The sequence below is a fragment of the Dendrobates tinctorius genome, unplaced genomic scaffold (assembly GCF_039654945.1).
Source record: "Dendrobates tinctorius isolate UK_male_01 unplaced genomic scaffold, ASM3965494v1 ptg000383l, whole genome shotgun sequence".
NCBI classification, from domain to species: Eukaryota; Metazoa; Chordata; class Amphibia; order Anura; family Dendrobatidae; genus Dendrobates; species Dendrobates tinctorius.
In genome coordinates, this window is record NW_027362049.1 from 89,757 (window position 1) to 116,894 (window position 27,138).

The following is a 27,138-nucleotide window of genomic DNA, read 5'->3' on the forward strand; positions in this document are numbered from 1 at the left end:
GCTTCCTGCTGTGACGACGAGCGACGTGTGGAGGCGGGCGGGAGGACGTCAGGATCGCTGTGTGTGAAAGGTGAGTATCGTGCGCTGTGTCGCTGCTGCATCGCTGCTGCATCGCTGTGAGATCTTCCTGTGTGGAAGCTCACTAGCGATCATTTAGCGATGCACCAGCGATCCTGACCGGGTCGTATCGCCGGTCGGATCGCTGGTGCATCGCTAAATGTAAAAGGGCCTTTACATGTAAAACTGCATGACACTATTCACTATTCAGTGCAATTGTTTTCTTTAGGATAAGACAGGACAAGACAAACAGGATAAGATAAACAGGATAAGACAGTCCATGTCAGATGTTACACATTTTTCTAACATAATGATCATGTCAGAGACTATAATTATGATTAATATAGTTATATACCGCAATCATTCAGCAAATTTCTGCTGTAGTAGTATTCTGTTGAATATAAATTTTGAATGTTTGGAGCTCAGAGATCACTATCAGAATTTGGCTCTAGGCCCCAAATATTTCTAGTTACGCCTTTGTTACCAAGCATTTATCTTGTACAAGAATTTTATTCATTTGTTTCAGACAGTTGTTTAAAATTATTTTTGTTGGCAATTGACATAATCTTAAGAAATAAACCATAAGAATGTTGTTCTGTCATGAAGTGTTTATTAGGAAAATATCGAACAGTCTGGGGTCACTTACTAATTGTAAAAATATGTTAGTTCCTTAAAGAATTATTATGATTGGCTTCAAGGAATGTTGATTGTTCACGTTTGCACCAACTTGGAGGGGAAAGAAAACATTATTGTTTTTACTATTTTAATTACTAATGCCACTGTATAAAACCTAAAATAAAAAACAATGAATAGATACCCTGCATTAAGTAAATGTATTTTACTAATACTAGCACATAGAGATAACATAAGGTACTTAGTTGATACTATTTTGATTTTTGATAAAAGAAATATAAAAGCCATCTGTGACACTTGTCACTACTTATGGAAAGACTGTGAGGCAGAGAAGTCAGTCGTTCCAGGGAAGAAAACCAAGTGGAAAGACAAAGGCGTAAGTCAGCTCACGGTCCGGGGTCAAAGTACCAGGAGATAGCGGATCAAAGCAAAAGGTAAAGATGAAGGGTTAGTCAAAACACAGTCCAAAGGGTCAGGCAGTGGAACATCAGAACCCAGCACAACCGAATTAGGCAAACACTCACCAGGAAACACAAACTACGTCTGGCAGGGATCAGAGGCAGCCAGTTCAGTTAAGATGCTGGGCAATCTGAAGAACAGAGAATACCTGGAGAAAAGCCCAGCACCTTCCTGTCACAAATTGGACGGCCAAGCTGACAATCAAAATATTGACTGCTCAGCATACCCATCACAAGATTGGACAGTCGAGCTGTCTATCAAAACATTGACAACTCAGCATGACCCAGATTCCATAGGGCAGCAAAACAGTCACTCACTGAGCAGAGGAATTGTGACAGTACCATCTCTTCTAGGGAGGTGACTGGGCCCCTAGGTTTCTCAGGAAATCTGCAATCGAAGGCCCTGATCAGACGGCATACGGCTCTCCAGCAGGGACCCAGGATCTCTCATCCGGTCCGTAACCTCTCAATAAATGAAGTACTGGAGGGATTTATGGACTTTCAAAGAATCAATTTTTGCACTTCAAGCTCAAAACTGTTATTGACAGAAACTGGCGGAGGCAAAGTTAAAGAAGCCGAAGGGACAAACTCTTTTGGCAGTGATCTATGGAATACATTTGGAATTCAAAAAGATGGAGGGAATTTTAATCTGAATGCCACAGGCTTAATTATCTTTACCTCCAAAATGTCATATGAACCAATAAACTTGGGACCCAACTTTGCTGATGGCACTTTCAATTTAATATTTTTGGAAGATACCCAGACCTTATCACCAATTTTGAACATGGGATCCCTTCGAATTTTTCCTTTTGGCCTCATGTTTCTGGCTATGCTGAGCAACCCCAATGTTCTTTTGAACCTCCCTCCAGACATCCCCAATTTTCTGTATGGCAAACTCTACTCCAGGACAACCAGAACTCATCCTCAAGAATTCACCAAAATGAGGATGAAAACCATAATTACAAAAAAAGGCAAGGTTCAAATAGTTAACCTGACTATTAGGCCCGGGTCACACTAGAGAGAAATACGGGCGATTGAGAGGCGTAAAAACCACGTATTGCACACGGACCAATGATTCTCTATGGGGCAGCTCCCATCAGCCGTATATTTCTCGGCTGTATTTTACGCCAATGCAAGTCTATGGGTGCGCAAAAAATACGGATTACACACGGACCACACGTGTGACTTGCGAAAAATACGCACCCGGTGTCCTTTAACAAAAGCCGGTAATTCAGTGCGCGATTGCTATGAATGAGTCACCGTAGGAGGCAAAAACAGAAATACTAGCTAAGTCCAGAAAACCAGAGAAGTTGGCAGCTATCGGATTGCAGACCCCTGAACCTATCAACAACAACTAGCAGTAGCCGTGGGGGGTTCCTATGGTGCCCTAGACCCCTCGATCACAGCTGGAGAACTACATAGCCTAAAGACAGAAAGGGGAATCTAAACTGCCCCAGAGCAGACCCCAAAGCAATAGGCAGCCCCCAACATATAATGATGGTGAAGCAAGATGAAAAAACACTCACACAGATAGAAAAATAGACAATTTTAACCTGCTGCGCGGAGCTCCCTGACGAGTTAGGCTTCAAGGCAAAAAATAATTTACAATTATTTTTGAAATTCAAAAATTTAGACCGATCCCCAAAAAACACATCAGGAGTAGGGATCTTTGGTTCAGCAGCATGTGAATGAGCAAGGTAGGTGGAAATTCCCCGCAATTCCGCAGCGAGCTGCTCCACATGATCAGACAATTGCTTTATCTCCATTGAGAGAAAACAAAAAAATTCCCTCTACGGCCTCAGAGATATAGAGGAAAAAATATACACACCTTTTTTTTTTTTTTTACAATTATTTCCTGCTATTGAGTACCCTAGGATCTGCGGTATGGCTGGTGATTCTGTTATGAATGAGTCACCGTAGGAGGCAAAAACAGAAATACTAGCTAAGTCCAGAAAACCAGAGAAGTTGGCAGCTATCGGATTGCAGACCCCTGAACCTATCAACAACAACTAGCAGTAGCCGTGGGGGGTTCCTACGGTGCCCTAGACCCCTCGATCACAGCCGGAGAACTACATAGCCTAAAGACAGAAAGGGAAATCTAAACTGCCCCAGAGCAGACCCCAAAGCAATAGGCAGCCCCCAACATATAATGACGGTGAAGCAAGATAAAAAACACTCACACAGATAGAAAGATAGGCTGAGCAAATGATGGGGCCCAAGCTAACTAGATAGGACAGGATAGAAAAGCTGCTGTCTGTAATCCGCCAAAAATCCTATCAAAACAAGAGACAACAGTTGATATGGAAAAAAGCCCTGAAGACGCTAGGCTTCAAAAAGACTATATCAGCACTCAGGTATTTTCTGAAAACAGAGCAAAAAGGAATTCAGCTCACCCCAGCAGGGAATGGCAGAAATCAAGGAAAACAATGCAAAACAAAACCAAAACACAAATGCAAAAAGTAGAGCAGAAAACTTAGCTTTTGAGGAGCAGGAATCAGACTGGTCTCCTAGAATCCCTCAGAGAGATCACCAGCAAGGCAGAAGGGCGTCGGCTGCCTTATATCCAGTCAGTAATTCCCGTCACCCAGTCATCATCATCCTGCCCAGGTGCTTGGTAATCAGCCTCACTACCTTCCTTCACCAGAAGAGGGAGTTCATCAGACCTCAATGGTGAAGGGGAAAATGAACTCACAACAGGGATACAGTAAAATCACACTGACATGTTTAACCCCTTTCTGACATCAGACGTACTATCCCGTCCATGGGACCCGGGCCCCTATGCCCATGGACGGGATAGTACGTCTAGCGCGATCAGCGGCGCCTACGTGGTGAGCTTCACTGATCGCGGCTGGGTGTCAGCTGATTATCACAGCTGACACCTGACTCTATGTGTCACGGACGGTCACGGACCACCCCTGACACATTAACCCCTTGCACACCGCGATCAAACACGATCGCGGTGTACCGGGGGTTAAAGGGAAGCATCGGCATGGAAGGGGCTCCCTCCGTGCTTCCCTGAGCCTCCCCACAGCAGCGCAATGTGCAGCGCTGCTGTGGGGGGCTCTTTCCCTTCAGGTCCCCGGATCCAAGATGGCGACGGGGACCTTCAGGGGCCTGCAGGGAGCTGGCTTCCTCAGTGCCTGCAAAGCGCAGGCATGAGGAAGCCTTCTGCACTGCCTGTGACAGATTGCTGATCTGTCACAGTGATCTGTGATGTGACAGGGGGTCAAAATATGGAAAAATTATAGCTCTCAATATGTGGTGATGCAAAAAATATTTTTACAATAAAAAGCGTCTATTAGCGTGTGACAGCTGCCAAACATAAAAACCGCCATAAATAGTAAATCAAACCCCCCGTTATCACCCCCTTAGTTAGGGAAAAATAATAAAATTAAAAAAATGTATTTATTTCCATTTTCCCATTAGGGTTAGGACTAGGGCTAGGGCTAGGGTTAGGGTTAGGGCTAGGGTTAGGGCTATGGCTAGGGTTGGGGCTAGGGTTAGGGCTAGGGTTAGGGCTGAGATTAGGGTTAGGGGTGTGTTGGGGTTAGGGTTGGAGTTAGAATTGGGGGGTTTCCACTGTTTGGACACATCAGGTGCTCTCCAAACGCAACATGGCATCTGATCTCAATTCCAGCCAATTCTGCGTTGAAAAAGTCAAATGGTGCTCCTTCCCTTCCAAGCTCTGCCATGCGCCCAAACAGTGTTTTACCCCCACATATGGAGTATCAGCCTACTCAGGACAAATTGCAAAACAACTTTTGGGGTCCTATTTCTCCTGTTGCCCTTAGGAAAATAAAAAATTGGGGGCAAAAATATCATTTTTGTGGGAAAAAAATATGATTTTTTTGTTTTCACGCCCGGGCGTTATAAACTTCTGGGAAGCCCTTGGGGGTTCAAAGTGCTCACCACACATCTAGATAAGTTCCTTACGGGGTCTAGTTTCCAAAATGGTGTCATTTGTGGGGGTTTTCACTGTTTAAGTACATCAGGGCTCTCCAAAGGCAACATGACACCCGCAGAGCATTCCATCAAAGTCTGCATTCCAAAACGTCACTACTTCCCTTCCGAGCCCCGACGTGGGCCCATACAGTAATTTTCTCCCACATATGGGGTATCAGTGTACTCAGGACAAATTGGACAACAACTTTTGGGGTCCATTTTCTCCTGGTACCCTTGGGAAAATAAAAAAAGGGGACTAAATGATCATGTTTGTGGAAAAAATCCGATTTTTTTATTTTCACGCCCGGGCGTTATAAACTTCTGTGAAGCACTGGGGGAGTTCAAAGTGGTCACCACACATCTAGATAAGTTCCTTAGGGGGTCTAGTTTCCAAAATGGGGTCACTTGTGGGGGGATTCCACTGTTTAGGTACATCAGGGGCTTTCCAAACGCGACATGATGTCCGATCTCAATTCCAGCCAAAAAGTCAAATTGCGCTGTTTCCCTTCCGTGCTCTGCCATACGCCCAAATAGTGGTTTACCCCCACATGTGGGGTATCAGCGTACTCAGGACAAATTGCACAATAACTTTTAGGCTCCTGTTATACCCTTGGGAAAATTAAAAATTGGGAGTGAAAAGATAATTTTTTGTGGAAAAAATATGATTTTATAATTGTACGGCTGTACGTTTATAAACTTCTGTGAAGCCCTTGGGGGTTCAAAGTTCTCACCAAACATCTAGATAAGTTCCTTGGGGGGTCTAGTTTCCAAAATGGTGTCATTTGTGGGGGGTTTCCACTGTTTAGGTACATCAGGGGCTCTCCAAACGTGACATGGCATCCGATCAGAATTCCAGCCAATTTTGCATTGAAAAAGTCAAACGGCGCCCCTTCCCTTCTGAGCTCTGCCATGCGCCAAAACAGTGGTTTCCCCCCACATATCAGGTATCAGCGTACTCAGAACAAATTGCACAATAACTTTTCCAGTCCAATTTCTCCTTTTACCCTTGGTAAAAGAAAAAAAATTGAACCTGAATTATTTTTTTTGTGAAAAAAGTTAAATGTTCATTTTTTTTTTAAATATTCAAAAAATTCCTGTGAAGCACCTGAAGGGTTAATAAACTTCTTAAATGTGGTTTTGAGCATTTTGAGGGGTGCAATTTTTAGAATGGTGTCACTTTTGGGTATTTTCTATCATATAGACCCCTCAAAGTGGCTTCAAATGTGATGTGGTCCGTAAAAATAAAATTTTGTTGTAAAAATGAGAAATCGCTGGTCAACTTTTAACTCTTATAACTTCCTAAGAAAAAAAAATTGTGCTGATGTGAAGTAAACATGTGGGAAATGTTACTTATTAAGTTTTTGTGTGCTGTATCTCTGTGATTTAAGGGCATAAATATTCAAAGTTGGAAAATTGCAAAATTTTCGAATTTTTCGCCAAATTTCCATTTTGTTCACAAATAGACGTAAGTTATATGAATGAAATTTTAACACTAACATGAAGTACAATATGTCACAAGAAAACAGTGTCAGAATCACCGGGATCCATGGAAGCATTTCAGAGTTATTACCTCATAAAAGGACAGTGGTCAGAATTGTAAAAATTGGCCCGGTTATGAACGTGCAAACCACCCTTGGGGGTGAAGGGATTAATAAAGAATCGAAAGAATAGATATATACACATAGAATACATGTAATTCTATGTGTAGCCGTGGGGGGTGTAGCAGTGGGTAGCAGTAGCCGTGGGGGGTTCCTACGGTGCCCTAGACCCCTCGATCACAGCCGGAGAACTATATAGCCTAAAGACAGCAGCTTTCCTATCCTGTCCTATGTAGTTAGCTTGGGCCCCATCATTTGCTCAACCTATCTTTCTATCTGTGTTAGTGTTTTCATCTTACTTCACTGTCATTATAGGTTGGGGGCTGCCTATTGCTTTGGCGTCTGCTCTGGGGCAGTTTAGATTTTCCCCTTTCTGTCTTTAGGCTATATAGTTCTCCGGCTGTGATCGAGGGGTCTAGGGCACCGTAGGTACCCACCACGGCTACTGCTAGTTGTTGTGGATAGGTTCAGGGGTCTGCAATCCGATAGCTGCCAACCTCTCTGGTTTTTCTGGAATTAGCTGGTATTTTGTTTTTTCCTCCTTCGGTGACTCATCATAACAGAATCGCCAGCCAGGAAGAAGGGCGTCGGCAGCCTTATATCCAGTCCTCAATTCCAGCCACCCAGTCATCATCTAGCTGCCCATGTGTTTGGTAATCAGCCTCACTACCTTCCTTCACCAGAGGAGGGAGTTCATCAGACCTCAATGGTGAAGGGAAAAATGAACTCACAACAGTTCGCCATCACTGCTCTATACTATCTGCTCACACATACCCTTGACTCCCCATACTGTGTCTGCACATATCCCATCACCCTCACTCCACATACATTTTTCCCATCGCTACTCACTGTGTCCACATACATTTACCCCGTTCGCTCCCCATACTGTCTGCACCCATCCCCCATACTGTTTCCTCATACATGCACTCATACATGCATACTCTGCATTGTGTCCTCAAATCTCCCCACACATTAAATCCCCCATCCCCACTCCAAATCCCTCCACACATAAAGTACCCCCTCATCCCCACTCCAAATCCCCCCACACATAAAGTACCCCTCATCTCCACTCCAAATCCCCCCACACAAAAAGTACCCCTAATCCCCACTCCAAATCCCCCCACACACATTAAGTACCACCCATCCCCACTCCAAATTCCCCACATACATTAAGTACCCCCCATCCCCACGCCAAATCCACCACACACATAAAGTACCCCCTCATCCCCACTCCAAATCTCCCCACACATAAAGTACCCCCTAATCTCCACTCCAAATCTCCCCACACAAAAAGTACCCCCTCATCCCCACTCCAAATCCCCCCACACATAAAGTACCCCCTCATCCCCACTCCAAATCCCCCCACACATAAAGTACCCCCTAATCCCCACTCCAAATCCCCCCACACATAAAGTACCCCCTCATCTCCACTCCAAATCCCCCCACACATAAAGTATCCCCCCTATAATGTCCTCAGATTTCTGTCCCCTTCCCCCATATGTTTCTACACCACATGCAACTGTCTACACCCATCCACCCATGCACTCCATATAGCATCCCCGACCCCAACCATCCCTTCCTAGCCCCCAGAGCATGCCCTTACATTTCCACCATTGACCTTCGGTGTCTTCAGTTCCATTACCCCGTCTGAAGCTGGAGCACTTACCACCAACCGCAACGCTGCCTGTGCCCTGTGTCTTCGCCTCTGAAGAGCCGGCGTGTGATGTCAGCAGCATGATCATGTGCCCTGACATGATGCTTTCAGCCATGCACCTTCCCACACAGTTTTTGCTCCATCCCAGTATTCTCCCTGAAGACCACTCTATATGAGGGGAATGGCAACGGAGCCAGGGAACCCCGAGGAGCACCTGATCGATGGCCTCTGGCATAATGAACAGGAAATGCGTCTCCTGGTGAGACGGTGAAATAGAGAGCCTAAGGGGTGCTGTTTGGTGGGTAATCTGGGATGATAAAGTCACCCCTTTGACCACCCTGATGGGCACTGGGCGAGGAAGTGGTACCAATGGGATAACGTGCTGTTGGGCGAAGGACGAAGACATAAAGTTCCCTTCTGCCCCGGAATCCACCGTGACCCGTACCTCCCAAGAAGAATCACTGTTATCTAACATCCCTTGGAGTGGCGGTTTGGGGGAGAAGGTCTCCATAGCGAATAGACCTCCACCAATGACCAGTGGGCGCGATTGTTTTTTCGGCTGCTGCGAACACCAGATAGCCGGGTGACCAGACTATCGACACTGGTAACAGTATGTGTAGCTTTGTGCTGGATGCGTCTTGAGACCGGCGTGGGACACCTCCATGGGCTCAGGAGGTAAACTCTCCGGCTCGGATGGGCTTAGAGGTTCTAAGAGGTTGGGAGCCAAGCTAACCTTCCGTCTGGATTGAGCACGCTCCAGCCCGCGCTCTGAAAAACGGAGATCGATGCGGGTGGAAATGGCAATCAGCTCTTCCAGACTTACGGGAACCTCTCTGGTAGATAGAGCATCCTTAACATGCTTCACCAAACCTCTCCAGAACACAGGGATGAGGGTTTTATCAGACCATTCCAGCTCGGAAGGCAGTGTCCGGAAAAGGATGGCATACTGGCTGACCGAGAGGGATCCCTGAGTCAACGCTAGTAGCTGGAGAGAGGTGTCGTGGCCCTAGGAAGACCTGCTTCAGGGATGTTAAGAACTGAGCGGCGGTCCAAACCTCTGGGTCACCATGCTCCCACAGTGGCGTGGCCCACTCCAACGCCCTGCCCGACAGAAGGGAAACAATAAACCCCACCCCTAGTCCGTTCCGTAGGGAATCGTGCGGCCAGTAACTCAAGCTGGATAGAGCACTGACTCACGAAACCCCTGCAGGAGGCACTGTCGCCAGAAAATTTATCGGGTAACGGGAGGCGGGAAACTGTCGGTGCTGGCGTAGACGTGGACACATGCGAGACAGCCTCTGCAACTGCCTGGACAGCAGCCTCAGTAATCTTTGCAGCTGAGGTGGCACTCTCGAGAGTAGCCAACCTGCCCTCCAGCTGCCGAATGTACTGCAGTAGCTGCTGCTGGTCCGCCATTACTAGCCAGACCCTGGCACTAGTATAATGTTAGGAATGGCGGAAAGCACAAAATAAAGAAATAATAAAGTGCGTTTGCCGCTCGGGGTCCACCGTGCAGAAGGTGTTAACACTGCTGCTGAATAATGGCAGGCGCTCTATATGGCGGTATAACGCGCACGGGTTAAACGCCACCCGATGTGCGCTGAGCGGACTCTGTTAGCTCACAGATGCGCTGTAACATAAACATAAACGCCGAGCCTGTTAGACTCTCAGATCTCAGCAAAATTGCACGCACAGTATCCGGTCACAGGACACGGGTCCGAGGCTGAGGTCGGTGTCCGTCTAGACCTACCATGCATGCGGCGTCGCTACTGCGGACGCCGGTAAATGCTGCTGACTGCAGCGCGGCGGCAAACACTGCTGCTATACGATAGTGCCGTGAGACGTGACACAATCGGACGCTAGTGTAGAGGTGCAGTGTGCACAGTGACCTATGGCTTGCCACTGACTGGCGCTGACTCTGTCTCTAGTTCCCTATCCACATGCGTAATATCAGAGGGAGGGGAATCATAATAAGTCAGTCACCTGAATCATACATCCATCACCATTCACACATCTAGCAAGTAAAGTCTATACTAGCGCATGGCCGAGCGGCCATGCGGGCCTTTTATAGCCGTGCGCTGCCGGTACCTTCCAGATCTCTGTGATGGACCAATCCGATCTGGAGAAGGACCTGAGCACGTGACTCCCGACCTCCAATGGGAGATCGTCTCGTGAGCATGCTCAGTGGAGCGGCAGAGGGACTTAGCCTCAGGAATGGCTTGCTGTGAGGCTCTGGATTCCTGTTGTGTCACTGTAGGAATCCGACGCCTAACACGCATGATTGAAAAATAACCTAGAAAGTGAGCTTCAGTCAACTATCACCCAAATAACAGTTTTCCCAGTAGACAAATGCAACTCAGTAATGAAATCCATGAACAAATGAGTCCATGGTCTTTCTGGAATAGGAAATGGAGCCAGTTTCCCACCCAGCCAGTTATGACAAACGTTAGTGCGTGCACAAACTTCACAAGTAGACACAAAGCCCTTAATATTATTAAGCTTGGATGGCCTCCATGAAACTCTTGCAACAGTCTTATTCTTAGATACACAGGCACAACTAATTTAGAGCCAGAAGTAGCGGAAGGAGCCAAGGACTGGACTTCGCAAATCTCTAAGGCTAGTTTCACACTAGCGTATGGCAGAGCTGCGGAAGGATGCAGATTTCCTCTGTGAAGCTCCGCCCATGGCCGCACCTCCTCCAGTCAGCTCCACCTATGTTGGCATGCGGCCTGCGTACTCTATCTTTAACATTAGGTACGCAGGCCATGCCGATGTATGCGGATGCCTCCGCATGCGTCGTTTTGACTGTGCGGTGACAGCAACAAAATGCAACTCGTTGCGTTCGACGAGGTTCGCCGCACTGTCAAAACGATGCTTATGGAGGCATCCGCATACATCAGCATCGCCTGCGTACCTAATGTTAAAGATAGGGTACGCTGGCCGCATGCCGACGTAGGCAGAGCTGCCCGGAGGAGGTGTGGCCGTGAGCAGAACTTCATGGAGGAAGTCCCATCCCTCCGCAGCTCTGCCATATGCAAGTGTGAAACTAGCCTTATTCTGACAATACCATAGAAATTACTATACCCGGAGGAAGAATGGAGTGGAGATTGTATGTTCTGGAGAAGAAACTGAATCAAGGCTGCGTGACAAAGCATCAGCCCTAACATTCTTAGACCCAGGCCTGAATGTGATGGAAAAATTTAATCTTGAAAAAAATAAGGACCACCTGTCGTATCTCGGGGTTAAACGTTTAGAGTAGTCAATAAAATCTAAATTTTTATGATCTGTCATAACTGTGATCTGAAGAATAGTACCCTAAAAAAAATGCTACCATTCTTCCAAAGCTAACTTGACAGTGAGCAACTCGCAATTCCCAACATCATAATTTCACTTGACAGATGAAAATTTCCTAGAAAAAAATGCACATAGCCATAAGTTTGTTAGAGTTTTTTGATCTTGAGACACAACAGCCTCTTCCCCAACCTCTGAGGCATCCACCTCAATGATGAACGGTTTCTGAAGATCATGTTGAAGCAAAACTGAAGCAGACATGAAGCAATCTTTTAATTTATTAAAGGCCCAAATTGTTTACAACAACCAAGCCTTAAGATACACCACCTTATGTGTGGTATCAGTTAGTGATTTAGCGTTCTGTGAAAAACCCTTAATAAACTTTCTATAGTAATTAGTGAATCCTAAAAAACGCTGTAGTGCTTTTAGGTCACAAGTTTGAACCCAATCAATTATAGCCTGCACCTTTCCAAGATCCCTCTTAAACCCTTCAGCAGATACAATGAACCCCAGAAACTATATTTCTTGAGTAGAGAAAGTACACTTTTCTATTTTAGCAAACAAAAAATTTTCCCTGAGTTTTTGTAAAACATAACGACATGCTCATAGTTTGAACTCAGGTCAGACAAAAAAAATAGAATGTCATGAAAGTATACCACAACTCATCTGAAAAAATGTCATTTATACAGTTCTGAAAAACAGAAGGTGCATTTGTTAACCAAAAATCATGACCAGATTCTCAACTAGACCTTCAGACATAAAAAAAACGCTGTCTTCTACTCATCACCCTTCCAGATGCCTATCAGATTATAAGCCCTTCTAAGATTAAGTTTAGAAAACCGTTTAGCCCCAGGGAACTGATTATATAGATTTGGGAGGAGGAGAAGTGAGTAAGTATTCTTAACCGTAATTTTATTTAGTTCACGGAAATCAAGGCAAGGGCAGAGACCCCATCTTTATGTTTCACAAAGAAGAACGTAGAAGCTACAGACAAGGAGGAAGGATGGATGTGAGCCTTCTTAAACTTTAGTTTACTGTACATATTCTTTCACAGCGTCTGTTCAGATCCAGACAAATTGTACAGGGGAGCTTTTGGCAGTTTGGCATTAGGAATAAGATCATAATCACAATCCTAAGGACGTTGGGGAGGTAGTATTTCTGCCTGTTTTTCGGAGAGCACAGCTCTGAAAACTTTCAGGCAGACCCTCCAGACTAGCGGAATAAATTTGTACAGATCGAAGACATTTCTTATGGCAGTTAGGCCTCCAATTAACAATATTCTATTGACACCAATGAATAGCAAGATTATGAATATGCAGCCATGAAAATGGAAACCCCCAACAGCAACCCAGCAGGTATATTATCCAAGACATAACAGGAGATGGACTCAGAGTGAAGAGTTCACACTCTTAGTGTGAATATCAACTTTACCAGCTGGACAAACTTCTGGAGTAACCGTGTCTTGTCAATGGTGACAATTTCAATTGGTCTTTCCAATTGAACTTTCCCAAATCCTAATTTAAGAACAAGTCCAGAATTAACAAAGATTGCAGCAGACAAACAGTCAATTAAATGATTGTATACATGTGACCACAGGTCTCAAAGTAGACTGGGAAGAGCTAAATAGTTGTTCAAAGCTAAATAGACAAGATGCACAGCCCAAAGAGGAGTCACTGCACAGTAAGGAAGCTTCAAGACACCCTGCAGCTGTGGGAACAGGGAGTCGGCTATTAGGTACTGCTGAATTCTCATAGAGAAGAAGGCAGATATGGTTTATTACTAGAGTTGAGCGAAACGGGTCGAAAAATTTCAAAAGTCGCCGACTTTTGGTAAAGTCGGGTTTCATGAAACGAAACCTGACCCTAGGGTGAGGTCGGCCACGAGCTCGGCGACTTTAGCGCCAAAGTCGCGTTTCAAAAGTTTGTTTTCCGCCCTATTTCAGCCAATCAGGATCCGCAGACACTATGGGCAGCGTGATGACATAGGCAGGGGTCACCACCATCTTTGAGAAGGGCATGCAAGTGATTGGCTTGCTTTGGGGGGCCTCACATGGGGTATAAAAGGGCGTGCATGCCGACCGCCATGTTACTCATGCTGATCTCAGAATAGGGAGAGCTGCTGCTGCTGCTGATTCTGTAGGGAGAGCGTTAGGCAGGGAAGAAGACACCAAAAACTGTTTCTGCTGCTAGTGATTTTGCCTGTACAACACACCAGTTACTGTGCAGTGCAAGTGGAGGCTATATTTTGCAGGATCAGCTGTGTTGGTTGTTAGGCTGCCTTATAAGGCTTCCTGATAGCTGCATTGCTGTTTTCCCACTGCTCTGCAAACTGCTTTTTTAAAAGCAATCCAAAATTTTTTTTTTGTCCTGGTGAGGTACTGAGCGTGCATTTGTTCACACCATACAGCGGTGTTCGCTCCTCACACAGTACCATGTAACGGCTGTTATCAAGGCCACAGTGAAGCTATCTGTGTGTGACTCTGTAAGAATAAATCGAGGACATGTTCCGTTCTTACAGACCTCCACCTTCTAGTTTTGTCTGTTTTTCAAACAGTTAAGTAGATTTGCTGTTTGATCACATTCAAAACTGTAGAGAGACAGTGTGTGTCAGTCCGTATACTTAAAAAAAATGGAGCATGACAATTTTACGGACACCGGACAGCGGTGTACGTGCACGCTCCTCTCTCAGTACCGTGTAATGGCTGTTATCACAGCCACAGTGAAGCTATCTGTGTGTGACTCTGTAAGAATAAGTCAAGAACATGTTCCGTTCTTACAGACCTACACTCTAGGGAGATTCCTATTCTGCCCAATTCTATATACACCTTGTAGTTTGTCATACACTAGCCAATTTCTGCCTGTGACATAGCGGTGTGATATTCACTGGGCCTCACACAATCCAACAGTGTCCACAAGTGTGTTCAGAAATTCTACATCTGCCCTGTCCTATAGTGACATTTTTCACTCCTGCGACATTGAGCCTGTGACATAGCAGTGTGATATTCACTGGGCCTCACACAATCCAACAGTGTCCACAAGTGTGTTCAGAAATTCTACATCTGACCTGTCCTATAGTGACATTTTTCACACCTGCGACATTGAGCCTGTGACATAGCGGTGTGGTATTCACTTGGCCTCACACAATCCAACAGTGTCCACAAGTGTGTTCAGAAATTCTACATCTCCCCTGTCCTATAGTGACATTTTTCACACCTGCGACATTGAGCCTGTGACATAGCGGTGTGATATTCACTGGGCCTCACACAAGCCAACAGTGTCCACAAGTGTGTTCAGAAATTCTACATCTGCCCTGTCCTATAGTGACATTTTTCACACCTGCGACATTGAGCCTGTGACATAGCGGTGTGATATTCACTGGGCCTTGCACAATCCAACAGTGTCCACAAGTGTGTTCAGAAATTCTACATCTCCCCTGTCCTATAGTGACATTTTTCACACCTGCGACATTGAGCCTGTGACATAACGGTGTGATATTCACTGGGCCTCACACAATCCAACAGTGTCCACAAGTGTGTTCAGAAATTCTACATCTCCCCTGTCCTATAGTGACATTTTTCACACCTGCGACATTGAGCCTGTGACATAGCGGTGTGATATTCACTGGGCCTCACACAATCCAACAGTGTCCACAAGTGTGTTCAGAAATTCTACATCTGCCCTGTCCTATAGTGACATTTTTCACACCTGCGACATTGAGCCTGTGACATAGCGGTGTGATATTCACTGGGCCTCACACAATCCAACAGTGTCCACAAGTGTGTTCAGAAATTCTACATCTGCCCTGTCCTATAGTGACATTTTTCACACCTGTGACATTGAGCCTGTGACATAGCGGTGTGATATTCACTGGGCCTCACACAATCCAACAGTGTCCACAAGTGTGTTCAGAAATTCTACATCTCCCCTGTCCTATAGTGACATTTTTCACACCTGCGACATTGAGCCTGTGACATAGCGGTGTGATATTCACTGGTTCCTCACACAATCCAACAATGTCCACAAGTGTGTTCAGAAATTCTACATCTCCCCTGTCCTATAGCGACATTTTTCACACCTGCGACATTGAGCCTGTGACATAGCGGTGTGATATTCACTGGGCCTCACACAATCCAACAGTGTCCACAAGTGTGTTCAGAAATTCTACATCTCCCCTGTCCTATATACACCTTGTACCTTGTTTTACATTACTATATAGTTTGTGGGATTTTGTGTACATTTTTACCAAAAATGAGGAAGGCTGGTGGAAGAGGCCGTGGAATTGGGTTGGGGTTGCCAGCTGGTAATCATGGTGTTGGTGGTGGATCTGATGGTAGTGGCAAAAGCAAAATAGGACCGAATGCAGGAGGTGTTGAGCCTGCATCATCGTCTGACTACACAAGGCCTCGAAGGCTTAGTTTTCTAGGAGTTGGCAAACTGCTTTTAAAGCCAGAGCTTCAGGAAAAAGTTTTGGCTTACATTGCTGACTCATCCTCCAGCTCTAGCGCCTCCTCTTCTGAAGTTGTAAAAAATAAAAGCACTGAGTCGTCATTGGAGGCTCATGTTCATGAACCACACCTTTCCTTATGTCCTTCACCCCAACCAAGATTGAAGGATGACGCAGGCCATACAACTGATTACTCCTTGGAGCTGTTTTCACATACCATGCCTGGGTTATCAAGTGAAATGGTGAATTACCCAGGCCAAGATGAATCTGACATGGAGTGCACTGATGCACAGCCACTGATAGATGATTCTGCTGGTACATTCACTCAGAGCACTACATTGTCCTCGCAGTGTAATGAGCCAGATTCTGACCCTGATGAGACTCAGGTGCCCCTTCCCGCATACTATACCACCATACACGGTGACACAGAGGAAGGTGCACATGACATTGAAGAGGAGGTGATGGATGACCCAGTTGTTGACCCAGATTGGCATCCATTGGGGGAAGAGGGTGCTGCTTCCAATAGCTCAGATGAGGAGGAGGAGCATCCACAGCAGACATCGCAACAGCTGTTATCTGGCAGGCCCGGAGCACTCCAAAGACAGGTTCCAAAAATCAAAAGAGTTGCTGGACAGCTTGTCCAGACGGTCAAAATAGCACTCTGTGCTAGGCCGCAAAATGTCTTCCAAAGTAGGAAGAGTGCAGTGTGGCACTTTTTTGAACAAAATCCTCATGATCAGGCCAAGGTTATCTGTAAGAAGTGCGCAAAGACCTTTAGCCAAGGGAAAAATCTGAAAAATTTGAATACCAGTTGCATGCTTAAACATTTAACCGGCATGCACTTGCAAGCGTGGACACAACACCAAACCTCAAGTACCACATTTGCAACTGATCACAAAGAAGGTAGTCAGCAACGCTACATTGTTTCCCCCACTGTAAGCCCACCGGTTAGCACAGCAGGAAATGTTGAGGTGTCGTTGCAAGGCCAAAGCAGTCAGGGAATCCCACTGTTATATCATCGAAAGACTGAATCTAGGCCATCAGAAAGAACACCAACTCCATCACCATCATCAACCCTCTCTCAGTCCGCCCTGTCCACCGCTAGTTCCACCATATGCAGCTCTCAAGTCCAGCTCACCCTCCCAGAGACTATGAGTAGGTCAAGAAAGTACTCAGTCTCTCATCCGCGTACACTGGGTTTGAACGCCCACATTGCCAAACTAATCTCGTTAGAGATGATGCCCTATCGGTTGGTGGAAAGCGCAGCTTTCCGCGAACTCATGGCCTATGCAGTACCACGCTATGACCTACCCAGTCGCCGCTTCTTCTCTCGCAAAGCCATCCCAGCCCTCCACCATCATGTGAAAGACCGCATTGTCCATGCACTCAAGCAGTCAGTGAGTGGAAAGGTGCACCTCACAACAGATGCATGGTCCAGTCGGCGTGGCCAGGGCCGTTACGTGTCCATCACTGCGCACTGGGTTAATGTGGTGGATGCAGGGTCCACAGGGGACAGCGGTGGTGGGACAGTGCTGCCTAGCCCACGGTATAGGAAACAGTTGGCTGTAGGTGTTCGACCCTCCTCCTCCTCCTCCAGAAGCGAAAGCTCGTCCACAGAGCGCAGTCGTACGAGCACTCCATCTGCAGCTGCCACTGTTGCACGCGAGGTGTCCCCCTATTGAGCAGCTAGTGGAAAGCATCAGCAGGCTGTGTTGCAGATGATGTGTTTGGGCGACAGACACACCGCGGAGGTGCTGGCCGAGTACTTTCAGCGACAAACTGAGTCATGGCTGGGCAGTATACATCTTGAGGCAGACAAGGTAGTTAGTGATAACGGCCGTAATTTTGTGGCAGCCATAGCCCTTTCAAAACTCAGCCACATACCTTGCTTGGCTCACACCTTGAACCTGGTGGTGCAGTGCTTCCTCAACAATTATCCGGAGTTAACAGCCCTGCTCCAGAAGGTGCGAAGACTGTGCGCGCACCTCCGCCGGTCGCCTGTACACTCCATTCGTATCCAGAAGCTGCAGCGATTGCTACACCTTCCCAACCACCGCCTCATTATCGACATTGCAACAAGGTGGAACTCCACCCTGCACATGGTTGAGCGGCTGTGCGAACAGAGGCAGGCCATAATGCATTTGTGGGAGGATACACGGCCAGGCACTTTGAGAGCAGACATGGAGTTGACAGGTGTGCAGTGGTCGAAGCTGAAAGACCTCTGTAAAGTCTTTCAGTGTTTTGAGGAATGCACACAGCTGGTAAGCGCAGACGACGCCATCCTAAGCATGACCATCCCACTTATGCGTCTGCTCATGCAATCTTTGACGCACCTTAAGGAGCAGGCGTCTGCAGCCAATGTTGACGAGGAGGAAGAGGAGGAGGGAATCCTTGATGACATTCAGCCATTGTCTGCTCAGGGACCTCTCCTGGACGAGGTGGAGGAAGAAGAGGAGGAGGAGGATGATGATGGGGATGATTACTTAGGTGAGGAGGATGCATCTCGTGGGGCAAGTGAAAATGTTGGCGTGGCAAGGTCTGGTACAGGGTTTGTGCGTGACTGGAGGGATGTGGATTTGCCAGAAAGTGCTCCTCCAACCAGCACTCGCAGTGCATCATTGACACCGGGAACATTGGCCCACATGTCAGATTATGCCTTGCAGATCCCAAAAAAGGGACCCCCCGCATTGCCAAAATGATGAACGATGACGACTACTGGTTGGCCAGCATCCTGGATCCACGCTATAAAGGCAAATTACAAAACATCATGCCACACGAGAGCCTTGACTTAATATTGGCTAATAAACAAGCAACTCTGGTAAACCGGTTGGTTGAGGCATTCCCAGCACACAGCAGCGGTGATGGTTCTCACACGAGCCGTACGGGCCGGGGGCAGCTTGGCAGAGGTGTTCGTGGTACACACAGCAGAAGTGGCATTGGAGACAGGGGTTTCAGGACAATGTTGTGGACTGATTTTTCCAGTACTGCTCACACAACTGGTAATACTGCATCGATGGAAAGTGACAGGAGACAGCAGTTGTCAACTATGGTTACAAACTACTTCTCGTCCCATATCGATGTTCTCCCGCCCAGGTCATTCCCCTTTGACTATTGGGCCGCTAAACTGGACACCTGGGCTGAATTGGCACAATATGCCTTACAGGAGCTCGCTTGCCCAGCTGCAAGTGTGCTATCGGAATGAGTCTTCAGTGCAGCTGGATCAATCCTGACAGAATAAAGGACCCGTCTGTCAACCCAAAATGTGGATGATCTAACCTTCATTAAAATGAACCATGCATGGGTTTCCAAGGATTTTGTCCCACCTTCCCTTGATGACACATAGGTTGCCAGAAAAATGTCTTGCTTTAGTCCTCCTCCTATTTCGCGAACTTGACCTATTTCGCCTTTTCAGCAGCTGAATGTCCCACATCAACATATGCCACTTTGTAAACCGCCCTAACTGGGCTGCCCCCCCTCCATGGCCGGGGTCACCACTTAGCGCACGAAACCGTGCGAGTGCCGTTGCCCTGGACAGGTGGGTAGGCTGACTCTTGGGCGCGGGCACTGGCACAGGGTCCCTCATAGTGCAATCAAGTGTCTCTGACGGTGGTGGTGCAAACCCGCCGTCAGACACACCGCCGTACTATGAGGGGCCCAGTGCCAGTACCGACGCCCATGAGCGTGCCCCCCTAGCTTGGGCAGGGCCCCAGCATTTGCAATGTTTACCTCTCCCTGCTCCTCCACTGTGTAGTCTGGGCTGTCAAATCCTTCACTGGGAGTGCCACTACAAATTGATTGAACTGAAAGATGATGGTTAAGATGTAGCTATGCCCTGTCCTGCTGGCCGGGCTCTAGCTCCAGATGATCAATGGTTTCCATTTCTTATGGACGTCGACTCACAATGACATGCAGTGGTGGTTTATCATCAGCTTTCATAGTTTTCCTACTCACAAACGTGTGACATTCCGGCGCACATTTTAAAATGTGCCCTCTCATGCCAATCAAATAGAATCGCCTACGGCCTGTGGCTTCTGTCTTTTGCACTCCAAAGTTACGTGACAGATCATGATAGCCAGTGAGCACCATGTTTACATCGCTCCCTGTGATAAAAATTTGATTGAGATGAGTAACAGTGATGGAATCAACGGAAGTGCGATACAGCAAGACTTTATTCAGAAAAAAATGTTTTCACTGTCTCAACACACAAATTAATTGAGGGTCAGCATCGCCTATGAGAATTGTGACGGAAATTTTTCCCATGAATAGTAATTCCTAGAATTCTGCAATCACTAGCCTTTATGTCAGTAATTGTATGCATCTCATTTCCTATTGCGGAGAGGCTGGACTGTATTACTGAGACAGAAATATATATGAAGATTTAAAAATAACACCAAAAGTATATAGTTGTGTACGCCTCAAATGCATTTCCTTTTTTCCACTTTTTAGATTGCTGTGTAATCCATACTGAGAACATGTAGATTTTACATGTTTAAACTATGCTATATATACCTGCTATCCAGTGATAAAGTACCCTTTCTCAACTTTGTACAATCTGGTCAAATCCATACTGGGCCTGAGAACATCTGAGTCTGCCTCCTGATCTATAGACATATATTTTTAATGTGTAAACTAGGCTACATATATATGTGCTATCCGGTGAAACTGTACCCTTTATCAATGTTCTACAATGTTGTTGAATCCATACTGGGCCTGAGAACGGCTGCCGAGCTGTTAATCAAGCTACAGCACCTGTGGTTTGGACACGTAATTTTTTCAGGAATGACGGTTAGGCCTAACTCCGGAATTGCGGTTGACCTGAACTTACTGGGAAATCATCGTTCGTTCGCGGGGAATAATCTGAATCCCAGATCCCCATCACTAACGGAGTTCAGCAGGTTATCTGCACCTGTAAGCGACAAAAGCTGGTCATTTCAGTGTAGCGTGCATGCAGCCCTGGACATGTATGGGAATGCTAGACCTGTTATTGCTCGATCTCACGTGCCAGAGCCTCGCTTATCCCTCTAGTAAGCTTGACGCGTACTGCGGGGGCATGCCGGAGTCTCGATTGTTAACGGAATAAAGCTGAGAAATCGCTAGCACAACTACAAACACACATACCACACCACACACAGAATCGACACAGCTTTCAAAGTGTGCATCTTTTCTTTAGGTGGCATGGTTGTGGTTTCCCGGGTGGAGTCCAGTTAAGCCACAGGCTCCACTCCTGGTGGTGCCCTTTTGGACATTCCTTTAAGGTTCAGCTTTGCAATCATACTGCCCCCGGAAACCAAAAACTTTGCCTTCATGGACGCTGTTTGGAGGTTCGTGGGAATAACGCCGCCCGATCAGCAGTCGGCATATGGGTCACCCTCCCAGGGCTGTGGGGTACTTGGTACCGGGCCAGTGTCAGTGGGATGTGACACAGCAGCGGTGACCCGGACGGTGGCCCTGGGCACCCATGTAAATGGCATGGTATAATGGTAAAGAGTTTATATAGATAGTTTGACACCACCTGTGGTGTTCGGCAACATAGATGTTAGGCCGACGCAGCATGCAGATCCTCTGGGACTGATGGTGTTGTGCAGCAAAGATGGTGAAGCTCCCCACAGGTGGAGCTGGAGTCCCAGGGAAGTGTAGATGTAGTGATGGGGGAAAGGCACAGGCGGTGTAGGTGCTGGTACCCAGATGTAGCGGTGCTGGAATAACTGTAGGACACCATAGCGTGCAGTTCCAAAGCTTTACTCACAGTCTGCATGTTACACAGATGCCTGCCTCCGTGCTGTGTCCTCCAGGTCAGGACCTCAGCCAGCCTCCGGGACCAAAATGGAATGCTCCCTTCCGTCACTCCGCCAACATGTACCTTCCTGAACGTCTCCTTTCTAGCGCTTGTGGGGGAAGCAGTCACAGGACCGTGGTTCACTGAAGCGCCTCCTGTCTAACAGATGTTCCTCAGACTTTACTTGTATGGCAGACAGCTGTAGCCTTTTCGTTCTGGCTCCCACACGTCGATGCTAGGGCCTCCGAGCCTTAGTTGGGTCCAGAGTAGAGTTGAGTGAAACGGGTCGAAAAAATTCAATAGTCGCCGACTTTTGGCAAAGTCGGGTTTCATGAAACGAAACCCGACCCTAGGATGAGGTCGGCCACGAGGTCGGCGACTTACGCGCCAAAGTCGCGTTTCAAAAGTTTGTTTTGCGCTCTTTTTCAGCCAATCAGGATCCACGGACACTGTGGGCAACGTGATGACATAGGCACGGGTCACCACCATCTTTCAGAAGGGCATGCAAGTGATTGGCTTGCTTTGGTGGGCGTCACAGGGGGTATAAAAGGGCGTGCACGCCGACCGCCATCTTACTTCTGCCGATCTTAGTATAGGGAGAGGTTGCTGCTGATTCTGTAGGGAGAGCGTTAGGCAGGGAAGAAGACAAAAAAACTGCTTCTGCTGCTAGCGATTTGGCCTGCACAACACACCAGTCACTGTGTGTGCAGTGCAAGGGGAGGCTATATAGTGGTGTATCAGTGGTGTTGGTTGTTGGGCTGCCTTTTAAGGCTTCCTGACAGGCTGGCATTGCTGTTTACCCACTGCTCCGCAAACTGCTTTTTTAAAAGCAATCCCAAGTTTTTTTTTTGTCCTGCTGAGAAGAAAAAAAAACTGCTTCTGCTGCTAGCAATTTGGCCTGCACAACGCACCAGTCACTGTGTGTGCAGTGCAAGGGGAGGCTATATAGTGGTGTATCAGTGGTGTTGGTTGTTGGGCTGCCTTCTAAGGCTTCCTGACAGGCTGGCATTGCTGTTTACCCACTGCTCCGCAAACTGCTTTTTTAAAAGCAATCCAATCTCCCTTATCCTCTAGTCACTTTTGTCACAGCTGTGCCATCGAGCCTGTCACATAGCGCTCAGATATTCATTGGGCCTCACACAATCCAAAAGTGTCCAGTGTCCAAAAGTGTGTGCAGAGATTCAAAATCTCCCTTATCCTCTAGTCACTTTTGTCACAGCTGTGCCATCGAGCCTGTCACATAGCGCTCAGATATCAGTGGGCCTCACACAATCCAAAAGTGTCCACTGTCCACAAGTGTGTGCAGAAATTCAAAATCTCCCTTATCCTCTAGTCACTTTTGTCACAGCTGTGCCATCGAGCCTGTCACATAGCGCTCAGATATCAGTGGGCCTCACACAATCCAAAAGTGTCCACTGTCCACAAGTGTGTGCAGAAATTCAAAATCTCCCTTATCCTCTAGTCACTTTTGTCACAGCAGTGCCATCGAGCCTGTCATATAGCGCTCAGATATCAGTGGGCCTCACACAATCCAAAAGTGTCCAGTGTCCAAAAGTGTGTGCAGATATTCAAAATCTCCCTTATCCTCTAGTCACTTTTGTCACAGCAGTGCCATCGAGCCTGTCACATAGCGCTCAGATATCAGTGGGCCTCACACAATCCAAAAGTGTCCAGTGTCCAAAAGTGTGTGCAGATATTCAAAATCTCCCTTATCCTCTAGTCACTTTTGTCACAGCAGTGCCATCGAGCCTGTCACATAGCGCTCAGATATCAGTGGGCCTCACACAATCCAAAAGTGTCCAGTGTCCAAAAGTGTGTGCAGATATTCAAAATCTCCCTTATCCTCTAGTCACTTTTGTCACAGCAGTGCTATCGAGCCTGTCACATAGCGCTCAGATATCAGTGGGCCTCACACAATCCAAAAGTGTCCACTGTCCACAAGTGTGTGCAGAAATACAAAATCTCCGTTATCCTCTAGTCACTTTTGTCACAGCTGTGCCATCGAGCCTGTCACATAGCGCTCAGATATCAGTGGGCCTCACACAATCCAAAAGTGTCCACTGTCCACAAGTGTGTGCAGAAATTCAAAATCTCCCTTATCCTCTAGTCACTTTTGTCACAGCAGTGCCATCGAGCCTGTCACATAGCGCTCAGATATCAGTGGGCCTCACACAATCCAAAAGTGTCCAGTGTCCAAAAGTGTGTGCAGATATTCAAAATCTCCCTTATCCTCTAGTCACTTTTGTCACAGCAGTGCCATCGAGCCTGTCACATAGCGCTCAGATATCAGTGGGCCTCACACAATCCAAAAGTGTCCAGTGTCCAAAAGTGTGTGCAGATATTCAAAATCTCCCTTATCCTCTAGTCACTTTTGTCACAGCAGTGCCATCGAGCCTGTCACATAGCGCTCAGATATCAGTGGGCCTCACACAATCCAAAAGTGTCCAGTGTCCAAAAGTGTGTGCAGATATTCAAAATCTCCCTTATCCTCTAGTCACTTTTGTCACAGCAGTGCCATCGAGCCTGTCACATAGCGCTCAGATATCAGTGGGCCTCACACAATCCAAAAGTGTCCACTGTCCACAAGTGTGTGCAGAAATTCAAAATCTCCCTTATCCTCTAGTCACTTTTGTCACAGCTGTGCCATCGAGCCTGTCACATAGCGCTCAGATATCAGTGGGCCTCACACAATCCAAAAGTGTCCACTGTCCATAAGTGTGTGCAGAAATTCAAAATCTCCCTTATCCTCTAGTCACTTTTGTCACAGCAGTGCCATCGAGCCTGTCACATAGCGCTCAGATATCAGTGGGCCTCACACAATCCAAAAGTGTCCAGTGTCCAAAAGTGTGTGCAGATATTCAAAATCTCACTTATCCTCTAGTCACTTTTGTCACAGCAGTGCCATCGAGCCTGTCACATAGCGCTCAGATACCAGTGGGCCTCACACAATCCAAAAGTGTCCAGTGTCCAAAAGTGTGTGCAGATATTCAAAATCTCACTTATCCTCTAGTCACTTTTGTCACAGCAGTGCCATCGAGCCTGTCACATAGCGCTCAGATATCAGTGGGCCTCACACAATCCAAAAGTGTCCACTGTCCACAAGTGTGTGCAGAAATTCAAAATCTCCCTTATCCTCTAGTCACTTTTGTCACACCAGTGCCATCGAGCCTGTCACATAGCGCTCAGATATCAGTGGGCCTCACACAATCCAAAAGTGTCCACTGTCCAAAAGTGTGTGCAGATATTCAAAATCTCCCTTATTCTCTAGTCACTTTTGTCACAGCAGTGCCATCGAGCCTGTCACATAGCGCTCAGATATCAGTGGGCCTCACACAATCCAAAAGTGTCCAGTGTCCAAAAGTGTGTGCAGATATTCAAAATCTCCATTATCCTCTAGTCACTTTTGTCACAGCAGTGCCATCGAGCCTGTCACATAGCGCTCAGATATCAGTGGGCCTCACACAATCCAAAAGTGTCCACTGTCCACAAGTGTGTGCAGAAATTCAAAATCTCCCTTATCCTCTAGTCACTTTTGTCACAGCAGTGCCATCGAGCCTGTCACATAGTGCTCAGATATCAGTGGGCCTCACACAATCCAAAAGTGTCCACTGTCCACAAGTGTGTGCAGAAATTCAAAATCTCCCTTATCCTCTAGTCACTTTTGTCACAGCAGTGCCATCGAGCCTGTCACATAGCGCTCAGATATCAGTGGGCCTCACACAATCCAAAAGTGTCCAGTGTCCAAAAGTGTGTGCAGATATTCAAAATCTCCCTTATCCTCTAGTCACTTTTGTCACAGCAGTGCCATCGAGCCTGTCACATAGCGCTCAGATACCAGTGGGCCTCACACAATCCAAAAGTGTCCAGTGTCCAAAAGTGTGTGCAGATATTCAAAATCTCACTTATCCTCTAGTCACTTTTGTCACAGCAGTGCCATCGAGCCTGTCACATAGCGCTCAGATATCAGTGGGCCTCACACAATCCAAAAGTGTCCACTGTCCACAAGTGTGTGGAGAAATTCAAAATCTCCCTTATCCTCTAGTCACTTTTGTCACAGCAGTGCCATCGAGCCTGTCACATAGCGCTCAGATATCAGTGGGCCTCACACAATCCAAAAGTGTCCACTGTCCAAAAGTGTGTGCAGATATTCAAAATCTCCCTTATTCTCTAGTCACTTTTGTCACAGCAGTGCCATCGAGCCTGTCACATAGCGCTCAGATATCAGTGGGCCTCACACAATCCAAAAGTGTCCAGTGTCCAAAAGTGTGTGCAGATATTCAAAATCTCCATTATCCTCTAGTCACTTTTGTCACAGCAGTGCCATCGAGCCTGTCACATAGCGCTCAGATATCAGTGGGCCTCACACAATCCAAAAGTGTCCACTGTCCACAAGTGTGTGCAGAAATTCAAAATCTCCCTTATCCTCTAGTCACTTTTGTCACAGCAGTGCCATCGAGCCTGTCACATAGTGCTCAGATATCAGTGGGCCTCACACAATCCAAAAGTGTCCACTGTCCACAAGTGTGTGCAGAAATTCAAAATCTCCCTTATCCTCTAGTCACTTTTGTCACAGCAGTGCCATCGAGCCTGTCACATAGCGCTCAGATATCAGTGGGCCTCACACAATCCAAAAGTGTCCAGTGTCCAAAAGTGTGTGCAGATATTCAAAATCTCCCTTATCCTCTAGTCACTTTTGTCACAGCAGTGCCATCGAGCCTGTCACATAGCGCTCAGATATCAGTGGGCCTTACACAATCCAAAAGTGTCCAGTGTCCAAAAGTGTGTGCAGATATTCAAAATCTCCCTTATCCTCTAGTCACTTTTGTCACAGCAGTGCCATCGAGCCTGTCACATAGCGCTCAGATATCAGTGGGCCTCACACAATCCAAAAGTGTCCAGTGTCCAAAAGTGTGTGCAGATATTCAAAATCTCCCTTATCCTCTAGTCACTTTTGTCACAGCAGTGCCATCGAGCCTGTCACATAGCGCTCAGATATCAGTGGGCCTCACACAATCCAAAAGTGTCCAGTGTCCAAAAGTGTGTGCAGATATTCAAAATCTCCCTTATCCTCTAGTCACTTTTGTCACAGCAGTGCCATCGAGCCTGTCACATAGCGCTCAGATATCAGTGGGCCTCACACAATCCAAAAGTGTCCAGTGTCCAAAAGTGTGTGCAGATATTCAAAATCTCCCTTATCCTCTAGTCACTTTTGTCACAGCAGTGCCATCGAGCCTGTCACATAGCGCTCAGATATCAGTGGGCCTCACACAATCCAAAAGTGTCCAG